Genomic DNA, 23,760 nt, shown 5'->3' on the forward strand with positions numbered 1-23,760 from the left:
AACCTTCTTCTTTGTTTTTTTTTGTGTTTTTTGTTTTTTTTGCTTGTCAAATTTTAATAAATCCCTAATAATGAGTATACCTTTGTAGCCATAAAATGACCCGTAAAAATGGGTGTGGATTTTGAACCTTCAGCCGCACACCCCCGTCCAAACCAAATCTAAGTACCCCCCCCCCCCCACTTCATGTGGCCATCAAATTAACTGATGAAAGTATTATGCTGAGCGTGATCATTGTTTTATCATGTTTTAAATGTTTGGCGTCACATTTGACTATATGCTGACTGGAATATAGTAAGCTATGAGTTTAATAGACCGACGAAATGCACTCAGTCAATTACTATCTATCTCGTCATTTTAACTCATTTTTGTTTCTATGTTTACTCCAAACAATCTATTTCAATTTTAAAAGATACATTTAGAGGGGTACATAGCATATTAATATCTATTAACAAGATCAGACGATTACTTCTCAATATAAATAAATAAATAGATTCTATTCGTTCGAATAACAATTTGTGGCAAGAGGCTTTTTCATAGATATTCTAACAATTAGCCAATATTATGTTATGTTTTTAATCTTTAGTAAGCATTTATCCCAATTGGTACATGAGAATAATAATGAAACAAAGGTGTAAATATTTCAATAAATTAGGTTAACTATTATATCATTATATGTGAACAGCATCAGAGAAAAAGTTACCCAGCCATAAGTATGAGAGGTAAAAATACAGTAAATGATTGTTGTAAAATGAAAAAGTTTCTAATGCATAGATACTATTCATTTCGTCAATAATCAAGAACACAAAATTATACATAAATTCGATCTGGTGCCGCTCTGACATTATAGGCCTATCTATTTCATTAAAAGTTGAGTAGATTGATTCAGAGTTTACCTACACAGAAAAAACAAAATTATACAACCTGTATAAAATTTTATACAACCGCTGTTTACTATATGAACCTTACAACTAATGTTGAAAAATTATACAACCCTCGGTTGTTCAAAATCTAAACAGCAGGTTGTATAAATTTTTTATACAAATTATGTTTAAAACTTGGTTTTATACAGCGGGTTGTAAAAAGATTTTTATGCAATACTGATTAAATTTTGTGCACCTGTATAAACTATGGTTGTATAAAAAAAAACTGTTCAAAAACGGTTGTATAAAAGAAGGAGGCAAAGAAGAAGGCAAAGGAGAAACTTTTATGCTTTCAGTTTCATTCAAGATATTTATTCTTGCATTTCACACCTGCACAGTAAAGTATGCATGTTTTACATTACATACATAGGAGGCAATACTCCAAAAACTTTTTTTTACAAGGTATCACTTAAAACACTATGTAACACTGTGGAAGACTCTGACATACTATATCGGAACACGGACGAGTAGATTCAATCCTGCACAGGGAAAGGTAGAAAATTTTGAAATGTGTACAAAATATGAAGAAATGTCCATAACTTATCATTGACGTATTTGCTGCCCTCTTGTTATCAATATATATTTTTAAAAAGCAGAAATTTTCTTATTACTTGTTTCAGTAACAGTAATTTATTTTATTCCCCCCGCTTTTTTACAAGAAAATCAGACACCTGTGTGCTTTCACAAATGCGAAAGATTAACATTATCCTAAAAAGATGGGGATCCTTGTAGTGATCTTAAGTATGCAGAAAATCTCAATCCAGGCATTATATCTAAGAAGTACTCTGATAACTAACTTGCAACAGTGAAGAATTCACATTTTTTCATATTTCAAATAGCTATTTGATACATAAATTAATGAAAATTACATTGAATATTGGCATGATAACTTTAGACAAAAATGTCATTACAATTTCATGAAACATTGCAAATAACAAGACTCATAAATATTACATCTATTTCAACCTATTTCGATGCCTAAGACGGGGGGGGGGGGCTGATAGTCTGATACAGCCCCTCTTATGATCTCGATCGCAACAAAACTTGGTACGAGTGTTACCCGTCGCATAATCTACAAAACTGCGAACAAGCTCATTGCTAATTAATTATGCTAATTTATGCGTAGAATCAAAATTTTGCTTTAACTAACTAAATAATGCCCCTAAAATGCAAATTTGGGGTACACAGACACTTTATATGAATCTGATCAAATGTACAAAAAAAAATCAAAATCACATTTAATTTTTTTATGTATTTTATTGTTTTCTAAATTTTTTATGTATTTCTCAATTTTTTATTGTTTTTCAATGGAAATTGTCGGGGACTTATTTGGACCATAAATAAGATGGAATTAATAAATTTCAATCAGTAAAAGGAAAAATAATGATACATTTGCCTAAAAACTCTATTTGCATTGGATTTGTACACAAATTCATTATTTTGTTAAATTTTGGGTCTGCAAGCACTTACGAAATGCGTTATTTCGGAACCGCGTATCCGGGGGTCGGAAATTTGGTCTCAAAAGTTGCGCGAGACTTGAATGTAAAGAGTCGGTGAGCGACGCGGTCAAAAAATTTTACACGGCAGCTTTATTACGAAAAAAGTGTCGAGGGGGGGGGGACCGATTCAGCTCCCCTCAAAATTTTTTGACCATGTCGCTCACTAACTTTTTACTTTCAAGTCTGGCGCAACTCTTGAGACCAAAATTGTGACCCCCGGGTACGCCGTTCCGAAATTACGCAACATTTCGTAAGTGCATGCAGACCCAAAATTAATCAAAAACGTGAATTTGTGTACAAATCCAATGCAAATAGTGTTTTTAGCCAAAATTCATAAATGTATCAATATTTTTCCTTTTACTGCTTAAAACCTATTAATTTTATCTTTTTTTATGGTCAAAAGTCTCCGACAATTTCCATTGAAAAAAAGTAGAAAAGAAAAACAAAAGAAATTTAGAAAACAATAGAACACATAAGAAAATAAATGTGATGTTGAAATTTTTTTAAAATAAATTTGATCAGATGCCTATCTAGAGTATGTGAAACAAAAATTAGCAATTCAGGGGCATTATTTTATTAATTAGAGCAATCTATGATTTTACGCATAAATTAGCATAATTAATGAGACATGCAATTTTTTGCAGAATTTGATGTTATAGTTTTGTGATAATGCCATGGGTAACACGTGTGCCAATTTTCGTCTCGATCGCGCCATCCACGGCGGAGATCGTAGGGGGGGCTGAATTAGCCCCCCCCCCTCCCCGTCTTCTTAGGCGTCGAAATAGCCCAGTCTATTTAGGGTGTAGCCACTGAATACTATGTGAGCAAAGCAAATATGAAATATATGTCCTATTACAGACCCAAGCTCAGCATTACTGCAGGCCAAAGTGAAATAAGTGTGCAATGGATGAAAAATTAGAGGGTGGTATCCAATTATGGTACAAAAGATCCTTCGGTTTTAATGCATTGAGCAAATGTTCAGTTGCAGAATATTTAAAGGACAAGTCCACCCCAACAAAAACTTGATTTGAATAAAAAGAGAAAAATTCAAAAAGCATAACACTGAAAATTTCAACAAAATCTGATGTAAAATAAGAAAGTTATGGCATTTTAAAGTTTCAACAAAATAGTTATATGAACGAGCTAGTTGCATCCAAATGAGAGTTGATGACATCACTCACTATTTCTTTTGTTTTTTATTATATGAAATATTTCATTTTCTCATCATTGTCATGTGAAATGAAGTTTCATTCCTCCCTGAACACGTGGAATTCCATTATTTTAACATTTTGTGCTTCAGGCAAGGAGGTCCTAATTGCCAAATTCGTAAAAATTGACATATTGTATAATTCAAACAATAAAAACAAAAAGAAATAGTGAGTGACATCATCGACTCTCTCATTTGGATTTTACTGGCTCGTTCATATAACTATTTTGTTGAAAATAAGCGAAACTTTGAAGTGTCATAATTTTCCTATTTTACATCTGATTTTGATGAAATTTTCAGCATTGTGCTTGTCTGATTTTTCTTTATTGATTCAAATCAACATTTTTCTGAGGTGGACTTGACCTTTAAATAAATTCAACGATGGAACATTATAATTAGCATTGAGAAAGTATCGAAATGAGTCAAATTTATCCTGGCACAACAAGTTGGAATAAAGATTGTCATCTAAATGTTTCAGACATGCCTTAGAAGATTCTTTCTTGTATTTGCATGAAATCTGGAAAGATGATGTGTACTGGACTTAAAGTTCTTACAACAAAGATAACAAGAACTGTTCTTCTGCACCAAAAGGTGAAATTATTCAAACAACTCTTTAAATTAGCCAACCGTTATAAAAAATGCCATTTGACCTAAAAATATTTACATGTGATCAATAGAATAACAAACGAGCACTCCTCTTAACCCCAACTAGACCAGGCTTTTTTGGCTGCTCTGTGGGGGGGGGGGTGCCCCGGGAGCCACTTACATTGACGAGTGGATACCATGCGCGACCTAAAAAACAGGTAAAAAGGATGTCTTTTTAACGACATGGCACGTTGCGTACGTAACGTGATAATGGTGTAAAAAACACAAATATAATGAAAAAAGGGTATCTATTTCGCTAGGAAAATCACGTGTTTAGGGTCAAATTTGCGGGGACGATAAAACACAATAAAAATGTTTCATAAAGGATGTCCTTTTTGCCCTAACACTTCGTGTTTAGAGTCCGATTTGCACGTAGAGTAGATGGGGTCGTACCAAACCAACTAAGGTAAAGCAGACAACCGAAGGACCCATAACAATAAAACATTCCTGTACTTGTTTAGGGGTTCATTTCAGGGAATATTTGCCAAGAGTATCGTTTTGTTTCCAATAGTTGTTAAGGGTAGGGTTTCACACGCATGTTCCGAATATGGAAATTACGTGTTTAGGGTGCTTTTCGAGACCCCATGGTCGCGCATGGTATCCACTCGTGAATGGAAGTGCCCCCCCCCCCTGCCGATCACGCGAGCAATTTGCACGCTGGTAGTGTGCGATGTAATCTACAAGGCTGTATGGTAAAATTTTCCAAATAATGATATTATTTTATATGAATTAATTTATGGGTAAATCATATTTTTTTTGCTCTAATTCACTTCATACCATAAAGCTCCCAGAATGCTAATTTTTGGTAAAAATATTCTTTGTAGCATTCTTAACACTCGCAATTGAAAAAAACTTCAGTTTGGAAATCAATTTCTTATGTATTTTATTGTTTTAGGAATTTCTTTGTTTTTCAACCTTTTTTTCACCAGATTTATATCATAGCACAGCCTGTTTGAAGCATATAATTATGCTAAAATCAATTGACTTCTGCTGTTTAAAGTAAAAATCATAGCTTTATGAATAAGATGAGAAAACTCAATTTGCATTGACTTTGTGGACGAAATCACGTTTTAGAACAATTTTTGGTCAGACATGAACTTACGAAATGTTGGATAATTTCGGGACAACGTACCTGGGCATCGTAAATTTGGTCTCAAAAGATGCGCGAGACTTAGTATAAACTCTGAGAGTGGCAGGGTCAACAAATCTCCCGCGGAGGAATGATCGCAGATAATGTTGGGGGAAGGTTGTTTTAAACCCCCCCCCCCCGGCCTGGTTAGGGTTAAGAAGGGGAAGTAGGTGTTAATTAGCACCTTTTTCATATACTTGCTCACAAAACCTAAAATACTGTATGTAAATGTCAATGAAATGCTGCCAATATAAGGTTTAAAGGCAAGGTTCATCCTGACATTGCATGTTAGTTGGTGAAAATCCACCAAGAATAAGAGTTATGAAGTTTTAAATTTGTGACTTCACATGCGAGCAGCTCCCCATATTTTATGTGATATCAATTCTATACAAGTGCCTTTTCTAGGGAAATTGGAAAATGATTTTACCTGTGGATTCAATGTTATCAGAAACATTATTTCATACAAGCTTCTGATAAAAACCCATTTAATTATCATGACAAGTGGAATGCCTCTGGCCGTCTCACCTGCATCACGCGGTTCAATATAGCAGCAGTGCTGACTTTGAATACTACTCTAACTCGCACAAGATGTTCAGTGATACATGGTTACTCTTATGTCCACTTTTTATGAACTAGACCAATAAACTTACAGAGATATGATGGTTATTCAACAAAAAACCCCAACATGGCCAAAGTTTATTGACCTTACATGACCTGTGACCTTGATCATGTGACCTGAAACTCGCACAGGATGTTCAGTGATACTTGATTACTCTTATGTACAAGTTTCATGAATCAGATCCATAAACTTTCAAAGTTATGATGGTAATTCAACAGATACACCCAGTTCGGCCAAAGTTCATTGACCTTTGACCTTGGTCATGTGACCTGAAACATGCACAGGATGTTCAGAGATACTTGATTACTATAATATCCAAGTTTAATGAACTAGACCAATAAACTTTCAAAGTTATGATGGTAATTCATCAGATACCCCCAATTCGGCCAAAGTTCATTGACCCTAAATGACCTTTGACCTTAATCATGAGACCTGAAACTTGCACAAAATGTTCAGTGATGCTTGATTACTATTATGTCCAAGCTTCATGAATCAGATCCATAAACTTTCAAAGTTATGATGGTAATTCAACAGATATCCGCAATTCGGCCAAAGTTCATTGACCCTAAATGACCTTTGACCTTGGTCATGTGACGTGAAACTCGTGCAGGATGTTCAGTGATACTTGATTAACCTTATGTCCAAGTTTCATGAACTAGGTCCATATATTTTCTAAGTTTTGATGACATTTCAAAAACTTAACCTCAGGTTAAGATTTCGATGTTGATCCCGCCAACATGGTCTAAGTTCATTGACCCTAAATGACCTTTGACCTTGGTCATGTGACATGAAACTCTAATAGGATGTTCAGTAATACTTGATTAACCTTATGGCCAAGTTTCATGAACTAGGTCCATATATTTTCTAAGTTATGATGACATTTCAAAAACTTAACCTCAGGTTAAGATTTCGATGTTGATCCCTCCAACATGGTCTAAGTTCATTGACCCTAAATGACCTTTGACCTTGGTCATGTGACATGAAACTCTAATAGGATGTTCAGTAATACTTGATTAACCTTATGGCCAAGTTTTATTAACTAGGTCCATATACTTTCTAAGTTATGACGTCATTTCAAAAACTTAACCTCAGGTTAAGATTTGACGCCGCCGCCGTCTCAGGTGAGACAAAAACCATTAAAAAATGGCAATTTATGGAATTTATATTACATGATTGACATATTGGGAGCTGCTCGCATGTCATGTCACAAATTTAAAACTTTGAAGCCTCATAACTCTGTTATTCTTTGATATTCGGCAAACTTTAATTTATTAATTTCTCTCATGGTTCTCCTTAAAACAGACTTGATGTCAGGGTGAAATTAGGTCCAAGGGTGCCACTGTGCAATCACTCCCAGGTATGGAACGCGCCATTGTCAATTCCTGTTCATCTTCTTTTTGTTCATGCTCCTTCCTAAATAAAGTGCAAAACAAAGAATCGAAGGGGGTAGAAGACCAATCACACAGACATCTAGTTGGATAATCTGTATTATACCTTACATACTAAGAGCAGGGTTGGTAATACAGGAGTGGGAAATACATATTTCGAAAATCATAATGACAAGGGTTCACAAAACATCAAATTACATCATTCTACCAAAAAAAAGAAATATCCAATACAATGACACTTTGGCTATATCACTGAAATTAAAGATCTAAATTGTTCTATTCTTTTTGGGCCATCATGTATAATGAAATGGGCAAGTGAATCTGGTCAACTTACGATTTTCAGCATGGGAAATCATGCAGCTCAGATTTTTTAATTGTGGTATTGTTAGCCAATATCTTCAAAGGGATGGTCAAAAGCTGAAAATATTCATGTCTTAAATACATAGAGTAGAATTCACTGAACAAAATGCCGAAAATTTCATCAAAATCGGATAACAAATAATAAAGTTATTGAAGTTTAGCAATATTTTGTGAAAACAGTCGTCATGAATATTCATTAGGTGGGCTGATGATGTCACATCTCCACTTTCTGTTTTCTTATGTTATTACATAAAACCATATTTTTTCATTATTTCATACTTGTGTGAATAATACAATGTATGTCTCCTTTATAATGAAATAAGTTGCAGCAATCAATATCTAATGCACTAAATGAAATGTCAATCCAATTTTTCTAGTTCTTGGAGGAAAAAAATTGAATAAACCTATTTTCATACAATAAAATACAAAAGAACAAGTGGATATGTGACGTCATTAGCCCACTTAATGAATATTCATGACGACTATTTTCACAAAATATTGCTAAACTTTAAAATTCAATAACTTTGTTATCCAATTTGATGAAATTTTTGGCAGTTGGCTCAGTGAATTCTACTCTATAAATATTTTCAGCCCGGACCATCCCTTTAAGGACTTCTATTGCTCCCCCCCACAAAATAAATAACATGAATCAGCGTTGATCTCATTACATTATTGAGGTAAAACCATAGGAGGTATTTTTCTGAGTTTAGAGAACTGCATTTAAGGAGATTTCAAGTCTTCGCAAGATGTGCAGTTTTGCATAGACATCCAACAACCATGACATACATGCAGAATAGGTATTGACTAAGTCATTGTGTGAACTTATTCCATTGTTATGATTTGCGCTACAGAATTGAGATTAGTATCAGGATTATTAGATAGAACAAATACAGTCAGATAGCTGCCCTGAACAGATTTCAATGTTGGGGTCAAAATTTTACTTGCCCACATTAAATTTTTTTTTTTACCTTTTTGGGTAAGCAACTTAAGCACTTTGATATTTTCACTTGCCTTGGTCAAGTGAGCATGCGCTACAGTCAAACCTAAGTGCTCTCAAAGATTGCCAACAGTAACGTTCTAATATTGTTAAGGAAAATCAGAGCTTTAACCTAAATTGGCCAAAAAATAAATATATAAATAAATAAAAACTTTGAAAAAGTAAGATGATAATCAATACTTACTAATTGGAGATTGATGAAAGATTCAAGACTTTGAAGTACGGCACATTTAATTTGCCTCATTCCCCTTTCGTTCTGCCGATCAAAATCCCAGGAAGTACTGAAAGCCAAATTTTCTTCATTGTTGACCTGTATAAATGAAAATACGGTTTGAGCAAAGAAGTGACCGGTGAAGGAAGGGAAAACAAAATAAGAATGGGAGCAAAGAAAATAGGAAAGAAAGATGAAGGTGAGGAGATATCAGCATTTTCAAACTAAATGTGTTTGCCTGCAAGTGAGATTCAATCTTACAAGTGGAATGGGTACAAGTATATAATTGAGATATTATAAGGATTGAAGGTAATAAAGGGATTCACTATGGTGATTTCAGCCAAAATGTGTATCACCCATTAATATACAACAAAATCATTTTATATTCAAAAGGCTTGTTGACCCCTGCCTGTGACCTTGGAACTGGAGGTGACCTTCAAATCTCTGAAGAACATCATCTCTCTTAGATTGGTAACAATTTATGAGTGATGATAGAAATTTAAACAAACAAACCAAAATCCTAACAATGAGCTCCAAAAGTTCTTCAACCCCTGCTGTAACATTTGACCTGGAGGTGACCTTCAACCCCCCCCCCCACTCCCCCGGGGACATCTACCATCCAAGTTTGGTAAAAAAATGGGCATACACTGTACATGGATCAAACGTTATGAGCTGTAATACAAAACTTGCCCTAATAGGCTTAACTTTGACCCATGCTCATCATCAGCCTGACCCATGAGGTGACCCTCATGTTTGGTAAAATTGAAATAAATTTGCATATAACCATGCTTCTCTCCAAGTTTGATTAAAAGCCTTGAGTACAAAGTTATTCAAGTTTTGTCAGTGTTCCCATTTGAAATTCCTGCAATGCATTACTGCTACACAATCCGGGGGGGGGGGGGGGGGGGGCACTCGACCCAAAAATTGGTGGGGTGTGCCGCGGGCGAGACAAAAAACGGGGGCCTTGGAGTGGGCTAATTGTAAAAAGGAGGGTCCTCGGAACGGGCTTCAGAACTACAAATGTTTGTGAAATCGGGGGTCCTTGGAACGAGTCGCCTGCATGTGAGTGCCTTCATGCATCCCTATGGAACGGGCATACGTGCATGCAGCTAGACCGGCAGCATGGGCAGCGGGTGCGCTAGCACAGAGGCAATGGTCAGACAGCGTTCATTGCAGCGGCTGCTTTTTCAAAATTACGACTCATTGTAGCAGATCGATCGGAACGGCATAACAGAAAATATGCGAAGTTTTGGAGCGGATTCCTTTTTCACGAGAAGAAAATAATATGCCTTGGAGTGGCTTTCTTTGTTCTTTTTCTTAATAGGCTAAAAATGCTATGCCTTGGAACGGAAATTTGAGTGTAAAAATGGGGGTCCCCTCCGCTGCACATACCCACTATGCATTATATACTGAGTGCCCCCCCCCCCTACACAATAATGCAATAATGGTGAATAATGCTGATAATGCTGTGCGCAGTGTTCAGCTGGTATTATGTTGAGAGTCAATTATCTCTCTTAATGGCTTGTGCAACACGATAGTAAAAAAAAAGGGTCTGTGTTACTTCCTCTTCAGAAATCATTACTCTGAATTGGTGTATGTTACTGTAGAACATCACTTGCTTGTTTCGATGAGGTCCATTAACTATACTAATTATGTTGGACAGGATTCGGTGTACATAAGAACACTGATTTCACTTTAAATTGTAAGCATTGTTATTCTTACACACCTGGAGAGGAAATATCCTCTTTTGCAGTTTAAATGCTAATTGATGCAGCTTTGTAAAAGTCTTCGCACTGCTACTGTAAGTTTGAATTGAGTATAACTATAAGACTAAAACTTACTCTGCGTCATTTTCTGGTCCACTCCAGCCCCTAGGATCTTTCTATACCCTGGATTAATCTTCTCCGCAAATTCCAAAGTCTGCCTGGACAACTTTGGCCACATTGTGAAAAGGGCACCAGGAGCTGCATCAATTGTTAAATCAAAGTCTTGATCAATCTGAAAATGAAATAAGTATTTATATATAAGCTGTATAACACATAATACAATTACCAGCAATACCATGTTTTCATACATTACCGGTACATTGTAATTAAAGTCATGCTAAATATTGCTCATTAAATAAAAAAATAAAACTTATCAATGTTTGTAACAAAAACCCTAGGTCACATGCACACACTGCACAAATCAAGTAAAGTCTAGTGAGCTTTGACATTGACCTTTCTAACTAACCATTTATCACATTTTTAAAAATATTGATCACTATTAGAGTAATTAACCACTGGAGGAAAATACTTAGTATTTGCAAAATGAGGGGGGGAGTTAGGTGGGGAAATTAATATCCCCCCCCCCCGCCAGAGATTGACATTCATGGGAAGAAGACGTAACTTAATCTTTCCAATCGGATTTCAGAACAACTTTTCCACTAATCATAGAATTATGACAACTAAGATGCAACTGAATTTTTAACACTGAGGCAGAGTAAGTGATCCTATGATCTTGCACTATATTCTCAAGCAAGAAAGAGAATAATTTTGGAAATTCATAACCAAAAATGCTTCGTTCAACTTCGAACAATTAAATTATATTTTTTTTCATAATGCGAATCCACTGCACTAAGTAATCAAGTTATTTTACCATTCCCAAAAGCTGTAGATATTTGTCAAGAATTTCTGCTGTGCTTGGTCGCGGGTTTCCTCTAGTCAACTCATATCTCAGTACCGAGGTTCGTCACATTAACAACAATGTTGTCAGGTGATGAGTAATATTGCATCCAGTAGGTGACTTCGTGCTCATCTTCTGCAACATTTAACTGTGATAAACATGAATCAAAGATCAAGAATAGTAACATTAATTATTACACAAGTTATCTGACTATTCTATAGAGAACTGATGGAATAAGTGGATAAATTGTAGAAATTCTCAATAAAAAATTCCCTTGTGCACAGTGGGGAATTTACATGAAGTCAACCTAAATGTAATTCCTGTATCTCAGATTCAAAATTAGTTTCTGATCATTCACAAACTGTACATACATCTGCAATTACAATGTAACATTTAGATCTGTTGCTATTTGCATGTAGGCCTTTCCTCGCTAGGCTGGCTAATAATAAGGGACTATTGGCCAAGCTAGGCCAGGATTTAGATCTAGGTTTGGACCTATAGTATAGACCTAGATTTTAATGGGGTTTAACATACACATATGTAGACGTACAAAATTGAATAAAGTTGACTAGAAATAGATCTAGCCAGGCCTACATTACACGTAGGCTATGTGCTTGAGGACGGCCCGGTCCGAGCTTGTACCGGACCCGGTACCTCGCGCATATCGCATCCGCATGCGATCATCGGCAGTGAATTATTTATGTGTGAGGATCTTCATCACAGTTCATGTAGGCTATAATTCAAATCACCAATTTTGAGACTAATACTAATAGAAGCATGGAAAGAAGTGAAACTTTGTGTAAAGATCGTGATGTTGCGTGAATTTCATATTTCACCCCCATAAAATCCCACCTTCCCTTATAAAAATCGCCAATGGTATTTGAATGGTGCCGAATGGTAGTTGAATGGTAATCTGAATGGTAAATGGTACGCGAATGGTATTTAAGTGGTGTTTCAATGGTAAGTTCTTAATGGTAATTGGTAGTTTATTTAATGGTAAATGGTATACCATATACCGAATGGTGTTTCAGTGGTATGTGACTAATGATATGATTGGTATGATGAATGGTATACCATTTACCCAATGGTGTCTCAGTGGTATTCAATGGTGTCTCAGTGGTATGTGCTTGTAATGGTATGATTGGTATGATGAATAGTATACCATACATCCAATGGTGTCTCAGTGGTATACAATGGTGTGTCAGTGGTATTCAATGGTGTCTCAGTAGTATGTGCCTGTAATGGTATGATTGGTATGATCAATGGTATACCATACACCAATGGTGTCTCAGTGGTATACAATGGTGTCTCAGTAGTATATGCCTCTAATGGTATGACTGGTATAATGGATGGTATACCATGCACCAATGGTGTCTCAGTGGTATACAATGGTGTCTCAGTGGTATTCAATGGTGTCTCAGTAGTATGTGTCTTTGATGGTATGACTGCATGGTATACCATGATATACCCAATGGTGTCTCAGTGGTATAAAATGGTGTCTCAGTGGTATTCAATGGTGTCTCAGTGGTATGTGCTTGTAATGGTATGATTGGTATGATGAATAGTATACCATACATCCAATGGTGTCTCAGTGGTATACAATGGTATCTCAGTGGTATTCAATAGTGTCTCAGTAGTATATGCCTCTAATGGTATGACCGGTATAATGAATGGTATACCATGCACCAATGGTGTCTTAGTGGTATACAATGGTGTCTCAGTGGTATTCAATGGTGTCTCAGTAGTATGTGTCTCTATAATGGTATGACTGGTATGATGAATTGTATACCATATACCCAATGGTGTCTCAGTGGTGTCAAATGGTGTCTGAGTAGTATGTGCCTCTAATGGTATGACTGCATGGTATACCATTATATACCCAATGGTGTCTCAGTGGTATACAATGGTGTCTCAGTGGTATTCAATGGTGTCTCAGTAGTATGTGTCTCTATAATGGTATGATTGGTATCAATATGGTGTCTTAGTAGTATGTGCCTAGTGGTATATAATATAATCATGTTGGATAATTGTAAAGCTATAGTGGCTTAGTGGTGTTTGCCTAATGAATGCCATTTGTGTTAATGCTGAATGATATGCCCAATTGCATTACCCATTAACATAATTCCGAAGATTTAAAGAAAATATATCAAAGATTAAAAGGTATTTAGAGTTAATTAAATATTTGACCTGTGACTTTTATGCGAGCAGCTTCCCCAAATCAAGTGTAATCGCTCATGATTGTAAACATGGTCTCTTGCATTCTTTTAAATTGTCTTTGTCCTTATTAAGTAAAAGGTCTATATGTGTTTAAATATTATTGATCCAGTGGTTATGATAAAATATTATAAATTTGTTATATTTTACTATTGTACATAAATTTAAATCTGATGCAATGGGTGCATGCAAAAATAAAATCAATCGGTCAATGAAATCTTTTTTGATAAAAAGGGTTTTAATTTTTAATTAATAAGTTTTATTCTATTTTTATAATCATTTTGCTTGTTTATGGCCGCTTTTTATAAAAAGAACTATATATTTAGTGTTCCAAGAAGATATTTGCAATCAATCCCAAAATTCGATCAGATGCAAATTTACAGGTGATGATACATTAAGTTTATCTAGAACATATCAATTTGGATTTTTTATGGATCAGTTGCAAGTTTGCAATGAAAAGTATGACTCTCATGATTTTGGAGTCTGAAATTGATTTGCGTTCGATTGCTTCGATTGCAAGTTTCTTGCAATGCCCCATATTTTGCTAAAAATGAATTCACTGTTGGTTGTCTTGGTCCCCCAACCTCTATCAAATTCCCATCCGCAAACCCTGATTTGGTCTGTCTGCAACGTCAAAAGCCCCATCTGACCCATTTGTACGCTATTATAGCTGCTTCCAATCATGAATTATTTCACCCTTTTTTTACAAATGATATTTCCAAAATTCTAATTCTATTTTAGGCTCTAAATATTCTTTCCCACTTGTGGACGGCGTTTATAAAGAGGAGAGCTATTCTATAGGCCGGCATTACTTGATTGAAATGATTTATCCACATGGTCCCCACCCCTATCAAAATTCCCTGCCGCCATACAGGGTATAGTACAATGTAACAGAAAAGAAATCTACTGAATGAAATCTCAATTTCAATCATTACAAAAGCAAATTAAAAGGGAAGAGGAGTGAGTAAAAAATATATATATAAAGGGGAAAAAACAAGAAAAGAAAAAAGGCAAAGAAGAAAAGAAAGATTAACAGAAAAGAAAAAAAGACAACGAAAATAAAAAAGAAAATAACATAGAGAACAGGAAAAAAAAGTGAAGGGATCGAAAACTTTTTTCATAGATTCCAAGATCCAAGGAAAACAGTGGCATGCACTCACGCCATCATGGTTTCCAACCCAGAACCAATCGAGAGGAAAAAGACACCCCTGATTTGGTTTTAATTCACCCCCCCCCCACCCATATCGGGATGTGTATTTATCTTGGCGAAGAAGTCCCCTCCCCCCATATTTTGTCATAATTTATCCCCCCCATATGCTTTGGCGAGAGGGGCCGCTTGGCTGCTTGCCAGGTAGCTCTATTATACGTGTTGTTCTCGCACTACGCACGCGCGAACGTCTAACCGCCAAGTGCAATATTTGAAAAAGAAAACTCGATCTACCGGTACTACCGTTTTGCTGTTGATAAGTCCGTCGATAATTCATCAAAAACTAAAGGAACACGGGTCAGATTCGGACAGCGACTTCAAAGTCATTTGTAGAAGGCTATAACAGTAAGTTCTATAACAATTTTCTTTGATTTATTTCTCAAATTGTCTCAAAATGTTAGATGTCGTTGTACTGCCACGACATGCACGACCACTGCACTGCCACCGTCACTGCCCCGTTGGCGCTGGCCGCTGCTCTACGGGCCGGGACGTGGCTTTGACGATAGGGAGTGCTTATGGTTTATGCTTTGTATTGGCAGAGTTAAGATCGGCGAGCATTGAATAGTAATTCGCTCATATTGCCTGATGTTTATTGTCAATGTTTTACAAAAACCATCTCTGAATACATTGAATTCGTGAATGATTTGTTAATGCTAATGTCAAGACTGTCAAAGTTTTAATTGTGAATAAATAGACCGTTACTGCACACGTTAATTTACTGAAATTGAAAACTTGCCGACAAATATTGCTTTGAAATTAGGCCTATAATTTGTTGTTGTTGTTGTTGATAGATGTTGGTAAATGAGATAAAATGGAGGTGAAACATGGTAAGGGTCCTAAAGTTTAAAAAATGATAAAGGCTACGCAGGTCTATAACTTTGCTACACTGTACACACCACTCATTGCACATACTATTTCAATGGTAAAACGTGCCATTTGTGTGTGGAACTGTGACTGGACGGAGTGACAAACGATTCCTATTCAATTTTTCTACAGAGGCTGCAATAAATATGCAGAGAAAACTGGTGCTAATGCAGTTTTGCACCGGCCGATTACCAGCATACCTCATCACCAAAACTTGTTCCCAAATGTCATGACAGGTCTCTCAGTCACATTTCGATGTTAATATACCCACCGTTTTTCAAAATATTGGGAATGGCTGTATTTAGTCTTCGATCTCGACGTCGTTGATCTAATCCGTAGACATCACTTCGCGGATCTCTCGGATTCGCCGTAATATTTATATGGACTGAAGTTAGCAACCAAATCATGCTAACATGTGGCAAACAAACTGCCAGCATGCCGCATGCGAATCTTTTGATCGCATAACTTCGGTCCATATCAACATGACGGCGAATCCAAGCGATCCGCAATATTTTGAAAAGTGGTGGGCATATTGTGTATTGATCTCAAAATGTGTGTAGACTATTCTGGTGGGGAGTTTTGCTTGAAGTTGCATGCACAACGAACAATTGTCCATAGACTGTGTACAACGGATAGATCGTCTCCGCACAGCGATTCGAAGACCGCTGATTGGTCAATAGCGCAGATCACGTCATGACCACGTGGTCCCAAAAATAATTCCTTTGGACTGCGTGTGGAAGTATCGATAACGATATCCGGTCATGTTGTGTACACGGTAAATGGTCTTGGTTCGTGATCGGATCGCTCCGGTATCGATCGAAAATTATCGAAACTGCAATTTCATGCATATTCACGCGACGCTCCAAAACCCGGAAGCCAATTGACTTTATGCACGTTGCGATAGACTCTACAAATTCCAAGGAACACGATGACATATAGACGCTAATTCGTAAGATTTTGACGGAAAAGCAAGAAGTATTCAAAATTCGCCTACCTGTGCGGTATCGGTGAGAAAATAGATCCTCCGAGAATACCTTTCATAATTCATATAAAATATAGGAAAATTGAAATTCTAGGTCGATTTTGGTACGAGGTGATAGGGAATTGCACACTTGTTTTGGTGGAATTCTGTGTGGGGAAACAAAAGGCTTGCACTGCGCATGCTTACTATATTTTCATTCATAAATTGGTTCTCGGCAGTGGCTGGATGACGTCATGTAATAAGCAAAAATGTACACGACCGCTACGTTCACGCTCCGCTATCCGTTGTACACAATTGTTCACTGTGAGTTGGCTGGTGTGAAACTGCATTAGTGCCGGAGGGTATTCTTAGATCCTTTCATGGGGCTAGGCATATCAATTTTTAAAGTAAATTTTATCCTCTTTTAAAGTTAAGTTTGCCTGTGATCACATTTTATCTGTTTTTATTTATTTACTGATCAAAACTTGCCTAAAAAACGTCTGGAGCTCATCCACTGGCATATGATTGTCCATGAACGGATCCATGATTTCTCAAAGGGGGTAGTGGGGCACATTTTCCCAAGGAAACTTTAAATAACAAGCAAACCAAAAAGGAGATCCTCTTGTATGAGACAATATTTTTAATATAAATATTTGCTGTAACTTTCGAAGGGGGGGGGGAGAACACTTGTGTAAGAAAGCCACATTTTTATCAAACACATCAACTATTGCTCTCAAGGTGGGGGCACAGGTCAAATGTGCCCACTTGGATCTGCTTCTGCGATTGTCAATACCAGAAAAATGGAATTTATGTCATCGATTACCCTCTTGAAAATTGCTGCTCTAGAAATTTGATTTCAGATGACATAGCTATTACTAGTATAAAGCATGCACAGTTATAATACAGCCTTGTCTGAACTACGCTGAAATACTATCACATTTCCTTATTTTTATCCTAAATTCTGGGCTGGTAATCAGAGGTCCATGAAAAATATCTTTAACATTAAAGTTCTAAGATCATTATTTTTCTATTACTATATTAGTATTCTATTTTTGTTTGTATCTGCACATACATGCAGATTTTACAACACTTAAATTGATTTTATTTCATTTTCAAAGTTTGGACGACGGATACACTGGATGATAAGGTAGATGATCCAGCCTTATCTTGGAATGACACGACAGGTAGGTGTGTAAGAATTTTCTTCAGTAGAAAAAAATGCAAAGCTTCATGAGATAAAACAGATTGTATTCCTGCAGTGGCATAGCTGAAAAAAACCTTGTCAGGAATGGTAAAAAATCCTTAGAAAGGACAAATGTCATCCCTATTTAGAGGAGCACACGTCTTTTCTGACACCCCCCCAGAAAAAAATCAGTATGTTGGCTGAGGGGGGAAGGGTGGACACTTTTTCCCCAGGTATTCATTTGTTGTGGTATTTGTCATCATTGGGGCAACCTCCCATTATATAATAGGTTATTGTCTACCCATCTATGGTTAAACATAAATTTATTTATCATATTTTACAAAATGTTTTGTTGATATTTGTTAATTGGTATCATTCAATTGAATGGTAGAGTATACTGCAAATTTCTCAATATATAAAAAATATATGAACTTCTAAAGAAAGCTTACACAAATGACAAGCATTCATATTTTGAACCCTTAGCTAATATACTGTCCTTTGCATTGTTTTCATCCAATATTTCTTATTACAGCTTCAAGGAATTAATCCTGCCGGGTACCCATTCACTTCATCTGGGTCTAGTGATGCACAGTGTGGATGAAATTCGGGCTGAAGGAAAACACACCATGGCTAGGACTCAAATTCACGACCCTCTGTTTGAAAGGTGAGAGTCAGAACCACTAGACCACGACGTTCCCAGCTGATGTCATATCCCCACTTGTTCTTTTGTATTTTATTACAAGAAGTCGCGCTAATTTACATTTTGTCCTCCGAGAACTATAAAAAATGGAGTGAAAATGTATTTCAAAGACATGTCCACCCTAACAAAAAAGTTGATTTGATTAAAAAGAGAAAAATCAAACATAAAAATCGGATGAAAAATAAGAAAGGTATGACATTTTTAAGTTTCGCTCAATTTCACTTAATAGTTACATGCACATCCAGGTCGGTATGCAAATGAGGGAACTGATGACATCACTCATTCACTTTTCTTTGTTTTTTAAATATGAAATATTATAATTTTCTCCTCATTGTCCTATGAAATAAAGTTTTATTTTTATTTTTTATTGTCAAATCTGTAAAAAAATTGAAATATTGTACAATTCAAACAATGAAAACCAAAACAAAAAGTGAGGGTCTTATTTAGCATCCGATTTAGATGAAATATTTTGCATGATGCTTGCCTGATTTTCTCTGTTGATTCAAAACAATCTTTCCTGTGGTGGACTAGACCTTTAATGTGAAGATATGCATTGCTGGAAATAATGATATGATACTTGGGACATATCATACACACATGTATGAAAATATGAAATAATTATTTCATTTTATAGAATAAGCCTAACAAATATTCCTGACGATCGTGTGTACATTGGGTTAATTTTTTACCAAAATGTTGTTAAATTTCAAATTCAATAACTTTGTTATTATCAGATTTTAATGAAATTTTCAGCATGATCCTTTTCTGATTCATTCTCTCCCTACCAAAATCTCCCCTTTTCTCATGCTTTCTTTCTATGGTCCCCTTCATTCTCCTTATAACTATGTTATATGTAAAGTGTAACCGGTCGTCCAACCAATTTGATTGAAGGGCTAGAGGTACTCGAGACTGAAAGCTATGTGATATAATTCAAAGTGTACATTGTACATCAGACAAACAAAAAACACTGAAAATCTCATCCAAATTTGTTTAGGATTAACAAAGTTTTGACGAATTAAAGTTGTTATTTTTTGCTAAAACTGTTCTCTGCAAGTCCTCATGAATATACAAGATCACAATTTATATATTTTTTGTATTATATGAATTTAAATTTTGTCCAAGCTCGGTTGTAAAAAATTACGATTGACTACTGATTTACTGTGTAAGACAATATAACACAACAAAAATAGACAGAAAAGAAATAAGTGGGTATCTTGTATATATTATTTTCTATATATTTTGCAAAAAAGGTCTCTATTTTTCTTCTGTTTTTTAGTTTTCCAAATTGAATAATTTTCTTTCCTTATTTTCCTTATATTTTTTTTCTATGTGTGATATATTATTTATTAATGTATCATTATTGTATTTATGATAAACTTTTGGCGTGTTTCTACAGTAAATCATTAAAAACGGTTTATCTTTTCCGGACTCGAATTACGATTGACTATTAATTTACTGTGTAAGACAATAATCTTTCTCACACATATTTAACACAACAAAAATAGACAGAAAAGAAATAAGTTGGTATCTTGTATATATTATTTTCTATATATTTTGCAAAAAAGGTCTCTATTTTTCTTCTGTTTTTTAGTGTTCCAAATTGAATAATTTTCTTTCCTTATTTTCATTATATTTTTTTTCTATGTGTGATATATTATTTATTTCTTAATGTATCATTATTGTATTTATGATAAACTTTTGGCGTGTTTCTACAGTAAATCATTAAAAACAGTTTATCTTTTCCGGACTTGAATAACCTCATCGTTCTTAAACCAACCTGTTTCTACAGACTGAATAATCTGATTAACTTGCATTTCGCGTCGCAAATACGGTGGAAATCGGAAAATTCAACCTATAACCTCCCATTGCATTTTGGTATGTCAAAAATTGCATCTCGTTAGGAAAATTTTCAAAATTCATGGTAGATCTCACTCATTGTAGCAGGTACACGTTTCGCAATCAGCTGGCGAGATAAAAAACGGCCAGAATATATGTTTACTGTGAGATCGCACTTCTTGGTTCAAGCACTTAAGCCAGACACGTATGCTATTTTGCCCCGTGTTTTTACAGAAAAGTTAAACGGATTAACATGGCAATAACCACCTCTCAGAGAGATGGTTATGAGGAACCGTATTTTGCGCGATGCAATTTATCAATAAACCGCATCGTGTCTGTTTCTACAGGAAAGTTATCAGGGATTCTGGATACTTAGGCGGGTAATACCTTTTAACAATTCTATGTAGAAACATGCCATTGATATATCTTTTTAGGTGAAAAGAAAAAAGAGACCAATTTGGGAGTACTATTTTCCCCCCTTTTGGGGATATTTCATTTCTTCTAGGTGTGGTACCCTTTATTCATTTGGCCATGTGAAGGCTATCACACATTTTGAGTTTAATCTTCGAAATTTGGTGTTCATTAGTTTGTTGTCCAAACTCTGTCTTACATGTAAATTTGTTTATAGGAAGATTAACATAATATTTATGTGGAGTGCAATCATTGATCTCTTGTGGAGTCGCACAGTCACATGTATTCATAATATGGTGCTTTTATGCCATACCTGTCAATACTCTTTTGTACTTGAACTTATTAGTAAAAAAATGTTTATTAATGTCGTTGAAAGCAATTACACACAACAGATTTAACATCAAGTTTGTTGTATTACAAGTATCAGGTTTGTATGCAGAACAGTGGTTTTGCCAAGTACTCAATCCATGTAAAAAGCAATATGAGAGAACAGGTTTATTCTTGGAAATGTTAGCCTTCATTTGTTGTGTTTTTCAATCAAACTCTGTCTTGATGCATGTTTACTTTTAGATAACAAGATTGACAGAGTATAGATATCAACGAGTAGCTAAGTCATATATATTAATAACTTATGTGCTTTAATTATAAAGTCTATACTTGTGAATACTCTGTGCCATTTATGCTGTACTTAAACTTCTTATAGTAAAAACATTTTATTGACGTTCTTGAAATAAGTAACTGTTTTCATTTTTTTTCTTGTGTATACTTATTCCATTATAAAGCCTACCACTAACCCCAGAGATATGCTGTTCACCAATGGTCTACCATTCACTGTACTTTATTGGCCTACTATACATTGCACATCGTTGTTCTACTGTCTACCATTCAGTATAAACCATTGGTCTACCATTGAACTTGTGGTCTATAGTGTATGACCAATGGTGTTATTTGAATGGTTGACTAATAGTATAGTGTGTATGACAGTGTTGTATGGTAAATGGTAGGTCAATGGTGTACGGTGTATGGTAAGCCAATGGTGTATGGTAAGCCTATGGTGTATTGTGAATAGTAGTTCAATGGTGTATGGTAGGCCAATGGTGTACTGTAAATGGTAGGTCAATGGTATACGGTGTATGGTAGAATGGTGTAAAGTGAATGGTCAATCAATGGTGAATGGTGTGTGGTGTACGACGAATGGTAGTTGAATGGTGTATGGTGAGCAGTGAATGGTACGTGAATGGTGTACGACGAATGGTAGTTGAATGGTGTATGGTGAGCAGTGAATGGTACACGAATGGTGTACGGCGAATGGTACGCGAATGGTGTACGATGAATGGTGTACGATGAATGGTACACGGATGGTGAATTGTACACGAATGGTGAACGGTACACGAATGGTGAATGGTACACGAATGGTGTATGTTGAATGGTAGGCGAATGGTGTATGGTGAATGGTGTAAGGTAATTGGTAGGCCAATGGTGTCCAGTGAATGGTGGCTGAATGGTAAATGGTAGGCCAGTGAATGGTGGCTGAATGGTGAATGGTGGTCAATGGTAAACCTGTCTATAGTGGCCATATGGTAGATCAATGGTGAATGGTGTTTGATCAATGGTATATGAATGGTAAATGGTGCTCATGAATATGGTAATAGTAAGGTCCGAATTATTTAAATTAGTTTGAATGGTATACCATTGGTGTATGGTGGGTGCTGTGCGAATGGTATTCCAATGGTATATCAATGGTGTATGATAAATGGTAGTCAATGGTATACCATTCAATTTTTTTTATAAGGGTTTTGTCACTCAGAATATCAGATCGAGTTCATGGTCTCGAAGTTCGTGTAAGTGGAGCATGGTGTAGGCCCTAGTGGTAATTAAGTGGAGTACGAGTGGATCCTGCTGCACAAACTTCGCTCAAGGTACTAGTCTGCGCACATGCGTATCTGCGCAATTCTAGTAGAATCTATAAGATACGCAATGCAAACTTTACACATCTAATGCATAGACAGATATTTATTGCAAAATCCGACTCAGATCACAAAGGTGGAAAAATAACCCTATGACAGCCTCAAAATGCAGCCTTTCTCATCAAAATCTCCAAATCACGTGCAAAAGTGAATGGGTGCGCAGACTGGGGCACCATTTTTTTTTTCAATCTCAAAATGACTGCCGGCCGAGCCGAGGTTTTTCCAATAAAATCATAGGCCTATATATTTCTGACTTGGCGACCATCATATAGAAATACACACGTACATGCACACACAATAAAACCACTGCAACAACGGTAACAATGCATTGACTTTTGAGATTATTCATGAACATTCACTCGAAATCAAGCACTGAATTTACCTCTAAAGATTGGAACTAAATGTGGGAAGTCCCACTCCTGAAGCAGGTTTGTCACCCCCAAATCTTTCATTTTCTAAAACGGAGATTAAACACGATTTTTCCAGTGCACTGCAGCAGTCTCCGAGTCGAACATACTCAACGCCATCTTCCGACCACTAGCATAGCACTGCGCACGCGTACGCATGCGCTTTACATGTGCCGGTATCTTGTACAACCCCCTGTTCAAGCCTTCTGTCTACGGACCTTAAACAGGTCAATTCGCCGTGTTTTATACCGATATTTATCAAAGCTTAAACATGTGCTGTTCAAAAAATTATACAGCACCTCTTATACAGCGATATTTTGTACAGCGTTTTTACTGTGTATAATTTTACTGTTTGTTCGCAGAATTCTGGA

The 23,760-nt window shown here is 36.0% G+C and overlaps 1 long non-coding RNA gene across 1 annotated transcript; it reads right to left on the reverse strand.

Annotated features, from left to right (window-relative positions):
* Window positions 1-7,131: 7,131 nt before the first annotated feature.
* Window positions 7,132-23,721, reverse strand: LOC121415760. The gene is made up of 5 exons (XR_005970047.1): window positions 23,365-23,721; window positions 11,613-11,787; window positions 10,817-10,973; window positions 8,949-9,074; window positions 7,132-7,432 (listed from the first exon to the last, which is right to left on the reverse strand). It is a non-coding gene; the product is annotated as an uncharacterized LOC121415760 (long non-coding RNA).
* Between the last annotated feature and the right edge of the window lie 39 nt (window positions 23,722-23,760).

This window comes from Lytechinus variegatus, chromosome 5 (genome assembly GCF_018143015.1).
Source record: "Lytechinus variegatus isolate NC3 chromosome 5, Lvar_3.0, whole genome shotgun sequence".
NCBI lineage: Eukaryota > Metazoa > Echinodermata > Echinoidea > Temnopleuroida > Toxopneustidae > Lytechinus > Lytechinus variegatus.